A 17,500-nucleotide genomic window follows, 5' to 3' on the forward strand; every position below is an offset into this window, starting at 1 on the left:
TCCTTCACCCCGGCCTCCGATACACACACACACACACACACACACACACACACACACACACACACACACACACACACACACACACACACACACACACACACATACACACACACACACCAACGTAACAATACACAGCCTTGAATTTGGCGAAGGCTAACTATAGATTTATAAAGTAGGCCAATCGCTAATAGAGAGGAAAAGTAGAGTGAGAGGCAGAGAGAGGGAGAGAGAGAGACAGAGAAAAAAGATACACAGTCCGGTTTGGTTCGGTTTTTATTTTCTTGACTGCACACAAACAGAAACACACAAAAAGACACAGAAGCACACTCCCTAAAGAAACAATTGCTCCTCGTAATGGAGTAGCTGTGATAAAAACAGAGACACTGGGATGAGGTTTGAAGGACAGGAGGTTGGCTGAACCGCCGGAACTATGTGTTTTCAAGTCTCAATGTGGCAAAGACGGGCTAATTATGATATTAAGATTGCAGGCGCAACACCGGAGGAAGTTCACCCCCGCTAACCGCTGTCAATGAACTAGCATAATATAACCGCTTTATGTTCTGCTCATGGGCACGGCGTTCCTTAAGAACGTGTCACAGACGCCGCGCGTCTAGCATGAACTCATCACGCGGCCCTCGCAGGCGGGCGACCTTGGGACTGCGAGCGGCGAGCTAACAGGAGCGAGGAGTCTCTCGCCGTTGAGCACGTCGCATATTAAGCTAATGTTTTTCCATAACTCTAAAATAATGCAGCTCGCAGAAATGAAACACCACCATTACGAGACCTCTATCTTGACGGTGTGGGGCTGCGAGGTGCGTTTGCGCGACTATCTCCCACACGTGTGTGCATAAGACATATCTCATCGCGTTGGTGACAATATTCCATTTAAGGCTTTTATCCTATGCTACTATCAAGGGCGACGGCAGTGGAGAGCGTAACGGGGAGAGATAAGCTGTTTGGGGGGACGGGATAGGGGGGACGGGGAGGATTTCAGAGTGACACATTTCAAATGATCATGAGGTGTGAACAGTTCACGGTCAACATTACAACACTTCCCCGGCAGACAAAGGAAATGGAATGCATATGGAAAAATAGAGCGGAGAAGATAGAGCCCCTGGAGTGCTGAGGAACCGCGACACGTATGTGTTCGTCCCTACTGTTGTACGTTCACGTAAACAGTGTCGGCATGAGAGTGCGTCTGTGTGTGTGTGTGTATCTGTTTATAAGTGAGGTGGCGGTGTGTGCATGTATGTTTGTGTGTATGCACTGTATATGTAGGTGTGTGTGTGTATGTATATGTAGGTGTGTGTGTGTGTATATATATATATGTTGGTGTGGGTGTGTGTCTGTTTGAGTGTTTTTGGGTCTGTGTGTCTGTGTGTGTCTGTCTGTGTGTGTGTGTAAGTGTATGTGTATGTGCGTCTGTGTGTCTATATGTGTGTGTGTGTGTGTGTGTGTGTGTGTGTGTGTGTGTGTGTGTGTGTGTGTGTGTGTGTGTGTGTGTGTGTTCGGCGGGGGGGTCTGTCCAGTAGAGATAGGCTGACCCCCAGAGGAAGACAAATGGTGCCAGCAGGGGGTCCGGGGGGCTGACAGTTGGGCTTCACACGGTAATGGACGCTGACCTGCTGGGGTCAGCGCTGCCACGCACACTGGCAGGGTCCCATTCCTGAACGGGACCCCTGGACCCCTGGACCCCCTAGCCCCACCAGGCCAACCTCCAGTAATCCGACACTGACCAAACAGAAGCGGGCACACACACACACACACACACACACACACACGATGAAGACATTCCATAGGATGGACCTACAAAGGGAGGGAGTGTGTGTGTGTGTGTGTGTGTGTGTGTGTGTGTGTGTGTGTGTGTGTGTGTGTGTGTGCGTGTGTGTGTGTGTGCGTGTGTGCGTGTGTGTGTGTGTGTGTCGGAGTGGATGTTAACGATTAATCGATGATAAATTATTCATCATTAGACATTCACGTGGAAATCAAGCTTAACAATCAAAATGATTCATTTTTGTTTCGAGGGTCCCTCCCAGCACAAGATGGATTTCTGACATTTAATGAATAGAGCGTGGGAAACAATACACAACAATACACTGCTTGAACGGGCCTCTGAATTAACCATCTAGACTAGACAGCAGAGAAGACTCTGACGCCCGGTACAGTTGAATTGTTCCAACCCGACTTGGTGTGCCGATCAGGTTTATGTTAGAGTTTCAGACGTCAGGACGTCAGTGGCTTATCTCACTGGTGTGCTAGTCACGCAGGCATCATGCTTTGAAGCGACCCAGTTCGATTCCCACCGGTGGTCCTGTGGTGTATGTCATCTCCGGTCTTCTTCAACCCACTTCCCTGTCTCCCTTCACTGTCCTGCCCAGAAAAATATAACTTTCCATTGTTGTTTTGTTGATATATTATACGGTGAAATACTTCCAGAAATTGATTTTATTTTGCTTTAAACTAGAGCTGTCAGTTAAACGCGTTATTAACGGCGTTAACGCAAACCAAATTTAACGGCGTTAAAAAAATTATCGCGCGATTAACGCAATTATTATCAAAAAACCAAAAAAAACCGACTGCTATGTTCAAATGACATTGGTTCAAAGCAGTCGTTTAATTGCACTATAGGCTCTTTTTTTGTATCGTCCTGTTTTGATCAGTATATGCCAATGTTGATATCAATAAAAAATCATTTGCACAAGGCAAGCCGATACACTTCACCATGTTGATAAGAGAATTAAAATGAGAAGAATAATTGGACAAAAAAATCAAGGGATATTTAGCATAGAAAAATAATTTGCGATTAATCGCGATTAATGTGAGTTAACTATGACATTAATGCGATTAATCCCGATTAAATATTTTAATCGCTTGACAGCTCTACTTTAAACCATTTGCAAGTACAGCGCTGGGTTTTCAGAGCAGGAGCAGCAGCAGGGAGACAGAGACGGCAGCGGTAAGAGACAGCAGCAGAGGTAGCAGTAGCACAGTCGTTAGCGCTAGCTGCCAGAATCCTGGATGCTGTGGCATGCCCAGTCAAGGGACTCCCTGACTGTCTCTCTGTCTCAATCCATACCATCTGAGGGAAGAACCGAGGGGGGAGAGGGAGATCAAGAGAGAGAGAGAGAGAGAGAGAGAGAGAGAGAGAGAGAGAGAGAGAGAGAGAGAGAGAGAGAGATAGTAAAAAAATATGTCAAAAGTGGAGAAAAGAGAGATATTAATGTGATGTTCACGCACGCACACACACACACGCACGCACGCACGCACGCACGCGCACACGCACACGCACACGCACACACACACACACACACACACACACACACACACACACACACACACACACACACACACACACACATTGTTCGGAGCAGGAGGAGGTAGGACAACAGACCTCAAGGACACTGCCACCACTCCTACTTCCATCCCCATAGCAACAACATACTCAGCCATAATACAAAATGTAAACAGGTTGATTTGCTTGAGTGTTGACTTGAGTGCTGTCTCCCCAACCCTTATGTTAGAATTAGAACTTGTATTTTTATCTTCAAACTTTACTCACAGTGACAGATGATTTCACCATCTCAACGGCAGCCAGGTGGCTTCTACAGTTCTCATTAAGGCAACAGTGGGGGTGGATGACACATGGGTGGATGATAATACCCACAATGCAATTGGGGGAAGATAACTTCTGAGGAAAGAGTGCTGCTGGGTTTTCTTAGCCAATTACAGCATGTCAAGAGCAAGTCAAGCATGTGTGTCGTACATAACAAAACAGCAACCTATGTACACACACACACACACACACACACACGCACAACATGCACACACACACACACACACACACACACACACACACACACACACACACACACACACACACACACACACACACACACACACACACACACACACAGACACCCCCTGCAACTGGCAGTTTGACTTGATGAAGCGGGACTCGCAGTCACTCCGTCCCATTACAAAAGGAAACGCGTGACAGCAGAGTGCAGTTACTGGAATCTACGATTATTGGCCAACGCAACACTCACTGACACGGCAGTTCTTTCTGGAGGCCCGCAGGCAGCCAGCCCCAGCCGCCCAGGTGATGAGCATAGCACAACGCTACATTAGCTCACTGCTTAATATGGTGGCGTAGGAGGGAGAGATGTGTGGAAGATGGTAATCAGTGTGTACAGTCGAATAAGGATACGGAGGCTGCTATGAAGAAAAGGTTATTGAAATCTTTCCGATGGCGGGACCCTAGCAACCGGTTAGTGCCGAAACGTGGTTGACTGTGATTGGCAATTCTCTACTGCTTATTCTATGCTAACTATCACTTAACGGTCGCTAAACCTCATTCTGTTGTACCTTCAGCAGCCTTTCTAACAGCAAATTATAACTACTTGTTTTTCTGCCAACTATCATAACTACTTCTCATTCCATCCATTAATGATCAATTTCAATCTAATTGCTAAACATAGACACCCATCGTTATCTCCCACCTCGCTTCCACTGCTGCCACTTTCTTCTCTATTTTTCAAGTTTTAAAACCACTCAATACAATGAAGTAATATAGAGACTGTATATAGAGTGAGCGTTAAGTCATTTGCACACTTTTTTTCCTGTGTAGAAAGGGTTTCATGTAGCCTTATGCATTTCATATGAATAGCGTTCATATGAACATAAGTATTCAATACTGATTGACCCTGCCACAGTTAAACTACACCTTGGATGTCTCTCTCTCGCTCTCTCGCTCTCTCTCTCTCTCTCTCTCTCTCTCTGGGCCAACACGTGTTTGGGTTTACCTCTGGCGGAGGCCTTCGGTCAGTGGGAGCTCTGGGAAGACTGTAGCCCTTTGTCTGTGGTGCCATTAATCAAGTGTCCTTTAACACAAACACAGAAAGCAGATGAGAGACAGAGAGGAATCCTGAAGGGGAGGGTGGAGGGTGGAGGGTAGGGGGCCTGACAGCAACTCACTTTGGGTGAGGGAGGAGGGGGAGGAGAGGTGGGGTGGTTTAGGCCGGGGCGCTGGATCATTTCAGGAGTGCAGTGGGCTGAAATGTAAATGTTCTTCCTCTTTAGTCTGCCTCTCTATTTAAAGCCTGGAGTGTGCCTATAAGCAGTGCTACCCACTGGTCTGTTCCGCTGGAGTGTGAAGTGAATCTGAACTTCATATGCGTTTGTATTCATCATGCCATGACACTGCCATGAAATTGGATCAGATCCAAACATTAAGGAAAGCAAACAGAGCAGAAAATGTATTTGCTTAAATTTCAGATTTGGGGTAAAAATTAAGCTAGAGCACAAGCGTTAATGAATGATTGCGTTAGTAAATGATTGTGTAGAGTTTAGATCTTAGGCTGTATCCAAATATTCACTTTCAATGACAATAGCTTATCTTTAATATCACATCATGTAAATCAGCTTGCAATAGTTCTCTCTTGTCATCTTAATATCTCTTGCCGTATTCACCCTGAGAGAGAGAATAAGAGGATATGAACAAGAATAAACTAAATAACCACTTTATTAAAAAATATATAATTTTATTTCGGGAAAGGAGTAGGCTACGTAAACACTAGTTTAAATCCGTAGAAAGAAAGGCTATAGTTTCGCAACACAGGCCTCTAAACCATAACTCTGTCCCTCCATGTCTGCTTCTGGTCGGTATACATTGTGCTAAATGCTATGCTAACACCGAAAGAAAGTGGCCCCCAAGCAGGACATCCTGACGTCCAGGGGTCCCCCCCCCACTAGTTCTGACACCCACCGACCACATGGGGGTGGTCAGTGGGTGTTGGTGGGTGGGGACGACCATGAGTCAACAACCTACAAAAATTAACAACATTTTTGACGTGATTCCACAGCTGAAGCAGGGGGTGGTCTGTCTCGTTGGCCGCGTGAGAGGGAGTGAGGGGAGGAACCTGTGATGTGGTTTGAGAATCACCATCAGTTGGGCGTTAACACAGTTCACGCAAAATTTGCAGGTGTTGATATTTCCCTGGAGTGATGCGTACCCTCCGTCAGAAACGATTCTATCACAGAGAAACAATGTCGTACATACATTTGCAATTGCCGGTTCTAATTACAAAGGGGGCCCAGTGAGCACACACACACACACACACACACACACACACACACACACACACACACACACACACACACACACACACACACACACACACACACACACACACACACACACACACACACACACACACACACACACACACCTCTTACACAACAAGGCAAGGATGGCCTGGATACAGTACGCACACAAAAACATGTATTCCTTTCAAACAGCTAGTCATGCCACAAACACACACACACACACACACACACACACACACACACACACACACACACACACACACACACACACACACACACACATAAACCACAGGATGTGAATTAGCCCTCGGAGAGTCTTCTAGGGGAGCCGATCGATCGGCATTGAGTGCGGACAAGGAGCCCACGCGATCAATAGGCAGCCATTACAAAGATGTGGCCCTTGAGGTCTGAGGACTGGATGTGTGTGTGTGTGTGTGTGTGTGGGTGTGGTGGGGGTAGGAGGAGGGGACTAACGAACAGATACCGCTGGAGGGAGCGCATCCACCCCCCCACCCCTTGACACAGTATGTCACGAAGGGTTTTTCTTCATGGAAGACACAGCTCTCATCTGTTGTGTTGCTCACCTTTCAGTCTGTGTTCTTTCAGGAATTCAGTCAGTGCACGTGTGTCACCTGGGCGAAGAACACCAGCTCACGTGGACGCATGAAGGACTTACCCACCTTCCTCCCTACCGTCAACGATTTCTCTTCTCATCTTCTCATCGCTAGTTTTATAAAGACCAACTTTCCAAACACAGATCTTCCACCCTTTTCCATTATTCCAAATGCCAGAAGTAGCCCGCCAAGTTCCACAAGCCACCCACCTATTGCGCCGAGGGCTGAAATGCATCGCGGGAAAAGAACGGCAGTGTCTGTTACGAATGTCTCGGGCCGTTCCCCCCCCATGTCGGTATAGTACAGTTGGGAGTCGGTAGTCTATGGATTATTGTTTCATCCCATAGTAGAACTGCATGGATCAGTGTCTTTATTCCCGTTATTAAGGCTTCAATGGCTTCGATTGGAAGGGAAACTGAAATGACCTGAATTCTGTCACAGGATAACTCTTATGAGTGCGCACTGTGCTCATAAAATTAATTTTTGTGTGTGTGATATGAATGTCTATTCAACACACACACACACACACACACACACACACACACACACACACACACACACACACACACACACACACACACACACACACACACACACACACACACACACACACACACACACACACACACATACCTCCACACACCGTTTGAAAGTGCCAGGCCAGTGTCTCCCCAGAGGAATTAAACCAATGAAGCAGAATCAGAACTGGCCCTCATTCTCTCCCTCTCCTTCCTTTCCTCCCTCCCTCTCTCTCCCCCACTCCCTCCCTCCCTCTCCATCTCGCTCTGTCCATCTCTAATGGAACAGCCATTAGACGCAAGCTTCAGCCACAAGCTGGCTGAATAGAAAGATATAAAGGAGGAGGAAAAGTGCGGTGGTTGGATCACGTTGTGGGGAGCGGGCCTATAAAAAGCCAGTCGAATGCTTTTACCAGAGCTTATGAAACTGGAGCAAGGTGCCAAGTCGCCCTGACCACTCCCCCTCTCCCTGCCCCCAGAAAACCTCTTCTGTGGCTGATCAAAAGGAATGGGACACACACACACACACACACACACACACACACACACACACACACACACACACACACACACACACACACACACACACACACACACACACACACACACACACACACACACATGTATGTTTTACACCCACACCCACACACACACACACCCCATTACACACTCACAAATACACAATATAACACACACGCACACACCAACAGCCAAACATACATTACACCTAAACACACGCACGTGCATACATTAAAGATAAACACACGCACGTGCACACACACTCACCACATTATGGCTGGTTCAGACTACACGGTTTCAGCCCGATTTTGCCCCGATTCATTCGTCGCAGACAAATTTGCGAGTCATACACGATTTTGAAAAGTCGGAGACGAGGTCTTGTAATGTGACATGCTTGCGATCTTAGAGACACTAATCTAAGCGTCTATTATAATTTAAGCGTCTTAGAGTACCATATTAAGCGCTATATACATTTCATTCATTATTATTATTATTATTATTATTAATCAGATTTTAAATGCCACGACGAAAGTATGGCATGCCAGAAATTTGGGGGAATCGCATGACGTATCCATTGTTGGAGGACATGGAGGGACATGGAGGGAATCCCGCAAACAGCTGGAGCCCAAGGGCAGTGTTTACTAAGTAGTAAAGAACTAACTAGTAAAGTAAAGACTAGTGGAGATGCGCGGTTGGCGGTCATACCCGCGGACACCGTTGAGAATCCACGGTCAGATTGCGTGAAAAAAATGAATACTTGGAGGAATTTCGGGCGGGTCGGAGTTGAAATAAATATATAATAAGTAGGTCAACATATTGACTAGACGAACGGCAAACTGACCAATTTGACATGCTACTAACTAGACTTCACTGCACTGCGCAGAGGACCGCCATCATAATGCCAAGTATAGGAACTCAGGATCCAGTGTTATTTACACTTTGTTACTGCGTTGATGCTGCGTGCATCGTGAACGATACAAAGAAAACTCGCCTCTGTACTTTTGGCTTGAGCCATATTTTTGCTTGTGAGTGAAAAGTATTGGTCAACTGCAACCATCACAGCTGATCACACGCCTGTACTATAAACAGAGAGGCGTGGTGGGAGTCACGTAACCATGAACCAAAATCATTTCACTGTGGAAAGTGGATGCAAAACATTCCCGAAACAATATGAAAACGATAGTGTGGACAGAGATCGTGTGCGTTTTTATATTTACCTGGGTTAGTGTGGACAGGGGCTACAGCCCGAGAGCATTGCACCCTTGAATCTTATTGTGTGGCCAGTCTTCCGACGAGACAAGGCCCGATTTCATGGCGTTGTGATCGCATAGTGTGACATGTTAAATGGTGGAGGAATATCTGAGATTCGTGTCGTCTGAACCAGCCGTACACACACACACACACACACACACACACACACACACACACACACAGATTGACTGGGCTGGGCCGATACTAGACAATACTAGAAAGGGTCCTGTCGTATTCTGGTGTCTGAGTGAGCTGTTCACCTTTGTGACATTTGTGCATCACAGGTGGTGTGTGTGTGTGCGTGCGTTAAAGTGTGTTGCCTTAATCTCCACCACCCTCATCAACATTGAATCTCTGTTCAGATCATCATGCGCCCCCAGGACTCTGCTGCCTCAGCAGATAACTGTCATTTTGGGGGCCTTCAGCAGCAGCAGCTTCCCTGCTACATGCACCATTTGACCGGTTGGTGTTTCGAGACACACCTCTGAGGAGGGTTCGGCAACGCACACCATTGAATCAACTACACTGCAAGAGACACTCTCCTCTCGCCCTGAGAGGAAAATGAGAGGGACAGAAATTCACAAAGAAGTCTTAATGCATTTTTTGTGATGGTGATTTTGAGGTGTTGGATCGTACATCAATAAAGTATTATCCCATCTCATCTCTTTCTTGCGTCACGTTTATAACCTGTTTCGTCCCCGAGTCCCTCTACATGTGTCGCTCAGGTCTTCCCCTGCCTTTAAATTACAGAGAGAACACACGGTCCCCTCCCCTTTAATTGGTCCAGGGACCAGACCACCACCTGCCCCTTTAAGAGACTGTTCCAAGTGCCTGTGTGCTGGGCTGGGGAGTGCTGAGACAGGCTCCCCTGTACACCGCATGTTCTGTATTATGTAGTGTGTGTGTGTGTGTGTGTGTGTGTGTGTGTGTGTGTGTGTGTGTGTGTGTGTGTGTGTGTGTGTGTGTGTGTGTGTGTCTGTGGAGCTATGTGGGTACGTATGTCTGCATGTGTGTGCATGGAGGTATGTGGGTACGTATGTCTGTGTGTGTGTGTGCGCATGAAGGTATGCGGGTATGTGTGTGTGTGTGTGTATGTGTTTTTGTCTGTGCGTTTATCTGAAAGTGTGTGCGTGTGTGTGTGCATACATGTGTAAGTGTGTGTGTGTGTGTGTGTGTGTGTGTGTGTGTGTGTGTGTGTGTGTGTGTGTATATATGTCTAAGCGATGTGTGTTTGTGGGTACATGGGTAAGTACATGTGTGTGCGCGTGTGTGTGTGTGTGTGTGTGTGTGTGTGTGTGTGTGTGTGTGTGTGTGTGTGTGTGTGTGTGTGTGTGTGTGTGTGTGTGTGTGTGTGTGAGGCGGCGGGAGGGGGAGGGGTGGGGGGTGGTTCCCTACAACCCGGCCCACCAGGGTGGATTTGTTGATGCGTTGCTGCTGCCAAGTTCCTGTCAGGAGGCGCCCTGGAGAGGAAGCGCAGGCCGCTCCGCCAGCTCCGCCAGCTCCGCCAGCTCCGCCCTGGCTCCCCCGCCCCCCGGCTCCACGCCGCCGACCAGAGAGAACAAATACGCAAGCTATGTGGCCCGCTTTATAGAGCCATCGGCCCGCCCCCGTCCAGTCCAGGGGTGCACGCATTACCACGACCACACACACACACACATGCTCACACACGCGTGCGCATGCACACGCACGCACACACAAACACACACGCTCACACACACACACACACACACACACACACACACACACACACACACACACACACACACACACACACACACACACACACACACACACACACACACACACACACACACATAAATGCACATGCTCACAAACACACACACACACACACACACATGCTCACATACACACATCCAACTTGTCCCCTTAGGAAGTGCTCCAAAAACACACAAAAGTGAGGTCATAAGCAGCAGTCTTCATTTGTTGACCTAAACAGTTTAACACCCATTTGCTGAAAATACTAAAAAGTGGTACAAAGTCATTAAAGTAATGTTTTACAAGCGGCTCTCCGTTGTGCTGGGAACTCTATCTACACATTAAAGTGGTAAATGGTGTGTGTGTGTGTGTGTGTGTGTGTGTGTGTGTGTGTGTGTGTGTGTGTGTGTGTGTGTGTGTGTGTGTGTGTGTGTGTGTGTGTGTGTGTGTGTGTGTGTGTGTGTGTGTGTGTGTGTGTGAGATACAAACCCCAGATACATTGAGTGTCTTGGCATGGTAAACTCCATGTGTAATAATACAAGAGCCCAGCATCGGACACTGATATTGACACGCCTGTGTAGAGCGACAATACATACAAGACAAGAGGCTGTTGGAATTCAAACCAAAATCAATGCAAACAAACACGCACTAAAACAATACACTTACTTAGAAGAACAAGGCTCTAAACCAGTAGAAAGGTTGTAACAAGCGCAGTAGCATTTAATCCCTGTCAATGCAGCCAAGGCTGGCAAACTTCTTCCACTCAAAATAGAATCTACTTCTTCTTTAAACCTCATTAGTATGTTTGAAGACTGAAAAAGGGGAACACTGATTGAGGAACAATCATTGATAGAGAAACTTATAATTATCTCCCTTATTTTGACATCATGAATGTATTGCTTGAATAACCGCCCAAAATATTTGGCTGGGACAAAAGTTCCACCCAGAGGTGGGTGACAGCATCGTGAAGAGCCATGGCCAGCCTTTGGACATGCAATCAAGCACGTTCGTGTTGGTATCCACTCATCATCTACGCTAGCAGACCAAGCGATCGCCTCTGCAAACCCAGGCTGCTGTAATCCTGGCCAGGATCATGGAAATTCTGGTGTAAAAAAAATACGCCAGTTGCAAAAATTGCTCAATTTTGTCCCATTTGTGTCATTTTCACTTTTCTAACATCCAACACTGCACGGCCATTAGGGAGATTTCAACATGTTTTCACAAGCTCAGAGTAAAATACTGTTTGCAACAATCTTTAATAACACGTTTTGGACCATAAACCTTGGAAAGCCTTTTTTTCTTTTTACGTAACATTTATAAAAGGACCCTATTCATCTGCTCAAAAAACAAAGTTCGCCCATGAATTGTCTGGCCCACTCCAACACAACTGCACTTTCAGTCACAAACCGCCGATTCATATTTAACAAGTACACTATGACAGATTCAAAACCGGCCCGGAAAAAACTGCACTTCATGGTGTCTGATCTCGATCGTAGATCGGTCTTGACAATACAGCCCTTCCCAAAAATTCTCCCCGAACATGCTGGAGATTAAGAGTAACAGTGCGTACCGCGTTGGTATCAGAGCACCGCTTAGACATGGCTGCTGATGTTGTGAGTCACCTGTCAGTCAGCCGGGGTCACTGAACAGAAGTGACGAGAGGGGAAAGGAAAGGGCGACTCAAGGTTAGAGCCGCTTGCCTACACAACAAGTAGAACAAAGGTCAGCATACGTACGTACGTTAAGAAAATGTGTTAGTCTTTGGTATGCAAAAGGTGAGCCCTGGCATGACTGTGTTACTCCACCGGATGCATTTGATTGTCCTATGTGTGTGTGTGGTATGCGTGTGTGGAAGTCAAAGTGGTTTTGGAATATGTGTATATGGTATGCTTGACTAAAACATTGTTCTACAAAACAGACGGACAGAAAGACAACCAGAGGGACATAGAGAGAGAGAGAGGGAGAGAGAGAGAGAGAGAGAGAGAGAGAGAGAGAGAGAGAGAGAGAGAGAGAGAGAGAGAGAGAGAGAGAGAGAGAGAGAGAGAGAGAGAGAGAGAGAGAGAGAGAGAGAGAGAGAGATAGAGAGAGAGAGAGAGAGAGAGAGAGAGAGAGAGAGAGAGACAGAGAGAGAGAGAGCAACAAAGAGAACACTAGAAAGGAACTTTCATATTCTGGAAATAGGGAGAGATAGAGAGATGAGCATGGCTGTGTGTGTGTGAGAGCGTGCTTGATTGCTGCACGGTCACGCCCGTCACCGTATGCACTGCGGAAGACGAGGTCACACGAGGAAAGAGGAAGAGGTAGAGAGACAAAAACAGAGAGAGAGAGAGAGAGAGAGAGAGGGAGAGGAGAGAGAGAGAGAGAGAGATCGAGAGAGAGAGAGAGAGAGAGAGGGTGTGCTTGTGTGTGTGTGTGTGGTGTGTGTGTGTGTGTGTGTGTGTGTGTGTGTGTGTGTGTGTGTGTGTGTGTGTGTGTGTGTGTGTCTTGGTTGGAGGTATATGCAAGAGCCAAAACAGGAAGTCATTGGTGCCAGGCATGCAGTAGGCTAGGGGCTACTCACGACGGACAAACCCCATTCGCTGTTGAGAATGGAACCTCTGACCCCTGCAGCAAGAACATCAAACAAGCCCCCAGAGAGCATGATGGAAAATGGTCCCAATAACATGGAGATATTGAGACATAGATCAAGTGCAATGAACTTGTTTGCATGCAAAGATCACACAGCAATTAGGAACCATATAGGCCTATACTTCTGTAAAAATGAAATACAATTATAAACATATCGATGACACAAGATGACAGCAGCCATTCACATTAATCAGAGGTACATTTTGCACCGGCATTCATGCAATCGATGCACACACATAAATTTGTTAATTAAATAAAGAACAGTGCCAAAGGCGTATATGCTATTGCTTTAATCTATATGATATACACAACGTAAAGCTATAAGCTTTACGTTGTGTATATCATACTATCCATTACCAAGAGGACAACAAATCCATAAGAAAGCTTTAAAAAATCGGAATCAAGAGAGTCGTGCCAAGGTTTGACAATGGAGACGACATTCCGGTCGGACTGTCAAGCCGTCTGCTATAGGAAGTGTTGAGAGGCCTGGTGATGGCTCCCCGTGCGTGCGGCTACCGTGCCTCTGTATGGGAAGAACTGATACTTCACTGAGGAACCCTCAACGGCAAAGGGAAGAATGTCCTTCATGGAAGTCGACGCTCTGTCGGAAAACTACGACGGTTATTCGAAAAGAACCGTGAGCAAAAGCAACTACGATAAATAACGCAAAAATAAAATGCAGAACAAATTGCTCGGCCAAAAAGGAAAAGGGGTTACATTTGATAATAAAATAGACAGTTTGTGCTGGTGAATAATTCCGGAAATAATGAAGACAAAAAATACGAAATGACTCAGAATGACAGTCGTTTCATGGGAATAACTGAACAGAACATAAATGCTTTCTACATCCCTGAGTTTTCCATAAGCCGAGGAAGGTGTGGGAGAGAGAGAGACCGACAAAGACACACAGAGAAAGAGAGAGGAAGAGAAAGAGAGAATCACAGACAGAGAAGGAGAGAAGGAGAGAGAGACAGTCACAGACAGCACAGAGAGAGAGAGAGAGGAGAGAAGAGAGAGAGAGAGAGAGAGTAGAGAGAGAGAGAGAGAGAGAGAGAGAAAAGAGAAAGACAGTCACAGACAGAGGAGAGAGAGATAGGCAGAGAGAGAGAGATGGAGACACTCAAAGTCAGAGGAAGAGTGAAAGAGATTGTCACAGACAGAGAAACAGAAAGACAGCCACAGACAGAGAGAGATAGAGAGAGAGAAAGAGACAGACACAGACACAGACACAGACACAGAGAGAGAGAGAGAGAGAGAGAGAGAGAGAGAGAGAGAGAGAGAGAGAGAGAAAGAGACGAGAGACAGAGCGCTACCGCACTCACAGTGTGAATCATAAAGGCATGTGTTCACATCAGCAAGCCAGGGCTGATTCCCCAGCCCATCAAAACTATCATACATCGCAGAAGAAGTGCTTCTTCAAGCAAGAGGTGCAGCAGACCAAATATAACCTGAGAGAGAGACAGAGAGAGAGAGACAGAGAGACAGAGGAGAGAGAGAGAGAGAGAGAGAGAGATCCCAGCTATCCTTTGGCTAATAGGAGAGGGCATACCAGACGTCTTGCCATCCATATCCACTGATGCACTGACACACACACACACACACACACACACACACGGTGGCGGGGAGTAATGGGTTACACTGGCTCACAGCTTACTGGCAACTTGCTTACTTGGTCAATGGGCGGGGCTTGGAAAGGGTTGGACGGAATACCCACCACCCAAACTCCTGATTGGCAGATGGAAACAATTACAATAAAAATCTATAACACAGCCGACACTGACAAAACCAAGACGACCTCAAAGCCACAAAACGATTCCGCCGAGTTAATACGGACCAGGCTCGTGCCCCCCCCCCCCCCCCCCCCTGAGAGTCACTGCTTCAAGACCTCACCCCCACAATGTACTCCTGCCTGCCAAAGTGCCCTTGTTCAAGGCACCTGAAGCTCAACCAACACCCCGTGGATTTCTCACCATGAAGTCGTAACAGAGGTGGTGTTCCTACAAAGGGCACGTCATGAATGCGGGGTATTGTACGAGCATAAAGCACAGAGCACAACCCCCTGTTTCTCCTGGAGTAACCCAGCGGTCCGACCCCGGCTCCATGCTTCCAGGAGTTGGCTCGCGTCAGACCCGCCCACTCCGGTGGCGTCAGCAGCCGGGACGCGGGTACCCGCGGCGCCGGTGAAACAACATCCAGGAACCGTCCAAGTTCTGACGCATCACAAAGCAGGAACATCGGTTCTTCGGGGGGAGAGCTTCACGGCAGTGTGAGTCAGACCTGGGCCGCGAGCGGTTTCCAAAAAAAATTACTTGAAAAGCCTCTGCAAAAGGCACTCAGGGGTTTGCTATTCAAATTGAAAGAGGCTAGGTACTAATGGCACACTTGAGTGACGGATACCTCAGGCCCGCGCGTACGCTCTGCTAGGGCAGTTTGACACCGACGACGTGTAACGGGAGCATTAGGATGGAAGTAATGCTAAGCGGAGGCGTCATGAGTAATTGTTAGACGAGGGGAAAACTGTTTGGTGTGGCCCCGACTTCAGTCCATTCTCATCGTTCTGCGTTTATAAACTGTTCCCGCGCCTGCACATTGCCACATGTACAGACTTATGTTAGCCTCATAGCATAATTGCCATCGTCACATCATATTTTGTCCAAATTGTGGCATCTAACCTAACTCTACCCTCCCGACGCTGCTGATTCACTGTGCCTCATTGGCTATATCTTAAGCCAATCAGAGTGCTTTTTACTTATTACATAATCACTATCTGCCTAAGTCATCTATTTAATTACAAGATGAACTTTAAAAGATGACTTGGGTAATTATGCTATGAGGCTAAACGATTTGGCTAAGGGCTTTGCATCAGAGGTAGGAAGTGTAACTTTAACCACAACGTCCGCAGCAGAACTGTAGATAAGGGGTCCCGCTCCGCCCAGTCAGGGCGGACCCCTGGTGGACGGCAGGGGTGGTTCTGTTCCGGGGAGGGCTATCTGCACGGAGAGGGGCTGGCGCACACCGAGAGCTCCAGATTAGCCGGAGCTGTGACGGCCGCCGCAAATGTGGGCTTAACCCCAAAAAACGTCAATCCTCCTCGTGCTCCTCCTCCACCTGCCTTCGAGGAAATCCCGGTCCAAATCAACGGCCGCTCCTTAAATCTGAGAGGAGGAGGAGAGAGAGGAGAGAGAGAGAGAGAAGGAGAGAGAGCAGAGGAGATGGAGGAAGGAGATATTCAAATGTCAGGCCTTGTTGTCCTTATCCTTATGTTTTGTAAGAGTGTGTTAGATGACACCCCCTTACTCTCTCAATCGCCTCAGCACTCTCTCTCTCTCTCTCTCTCTCTCTCTCCCTCCCTCTCTCTCTCTCTCTCTCTCTCTCTACCATCCTCTGTCTCTCTTCCATCTGAAATGCAACCCACACATCAGGATCACATCAGCAAGACCACCAACACAGCAGCCTCCTTGAACAACCTCCACCTTCCACACTCGCCACCACCGCCATCTCACCAACCACACCCCCACCCTCACCGTCACACAAGGCACCAAGTGAACCAGCATCATGTGCAGCGGAGTCAGATTGCGTGGGAGACTACCTAGGCCTCAACCAAGACACACAACTTCATTATAGCAATGTGAATCAGGAGGCAAAGGGAGGAAATCCCCCTCAGCCTGACGCACACACTCGCAGGGGAGGTGGGGGGTTGGGGTTGGCGTGAGCGGGAACAGAGGCGCCATCAGATCAAGGGAATTTGAGGTGGCTTGTCAGCAGGACGTCCCGAGGCGTCCCGATCAATGACGGCCGTTTCAGGAGCAGTCGCAACGACGCAGGCCTGAGCGCGTTTCTGGGAAGAATTGTGAGAAACCGGGGAGCTGTGCGTGTGTCAGTGTGAGAGAAGGTCAGTAAACACGTGTTTGTGTGTGTGTGAGAGACAGGAAGCGACAGTGTGTGTGTGTGTGTGTGAGAGACGGGGAGCGACAGTGTGTGTGTGTGCGTGTGAGAAAGGGAGCGACAGTGTGTGTGTGTGCGTTTGAGACAGGGAGCTACAGTTTGTGTGCGTGTGTGAGAAAGGGAGCGACAGTGTGTGTGTGCGTGTGAGACAGGGAGCGACAGTGTGTGTGTGTGTGTGTGCGTGTGTGTGTGTGTGTGAGTGAG

General features: G+C 47.6%; 1 long non-coding RNA gene across 1 annotated transcript; it reads right to left on the reverse strand.

Annotated features, from left to right (window-relative positions):
- Positions 1 to 255: 255 nt before the first annotated feature.
- On the reverse strand, positions 256 to 3,512 carry LOC132446381 (uncharacterized). The gene is made up of 2 exons (XR_009522824.1): positions 2,892 to 3,512; positions 256 to 2,370 (listed from the first exon to the last, which is right to left on the reverse strand). It is a non-coding gene; the product is annotated as an uncharacterized LOC132446381 (long non-coding RNA).
- Between the last annotated feature and the right edge of the window lie 13,988 nt (positions 3,513 to 17,500).

This window comes from Gadus macrocephalus, chromosome 18 (assembly GCF_031168955.1).
Source record: "Gadus macrocephalus chromosome 18, ASM3116895v1".
Taxonomy (NCBI): Eukaryota; Metazoa; Chordata; class Actinopteri; order Gadiformes; family Gadidae; genus Gadus; species Gadus macrocephalus.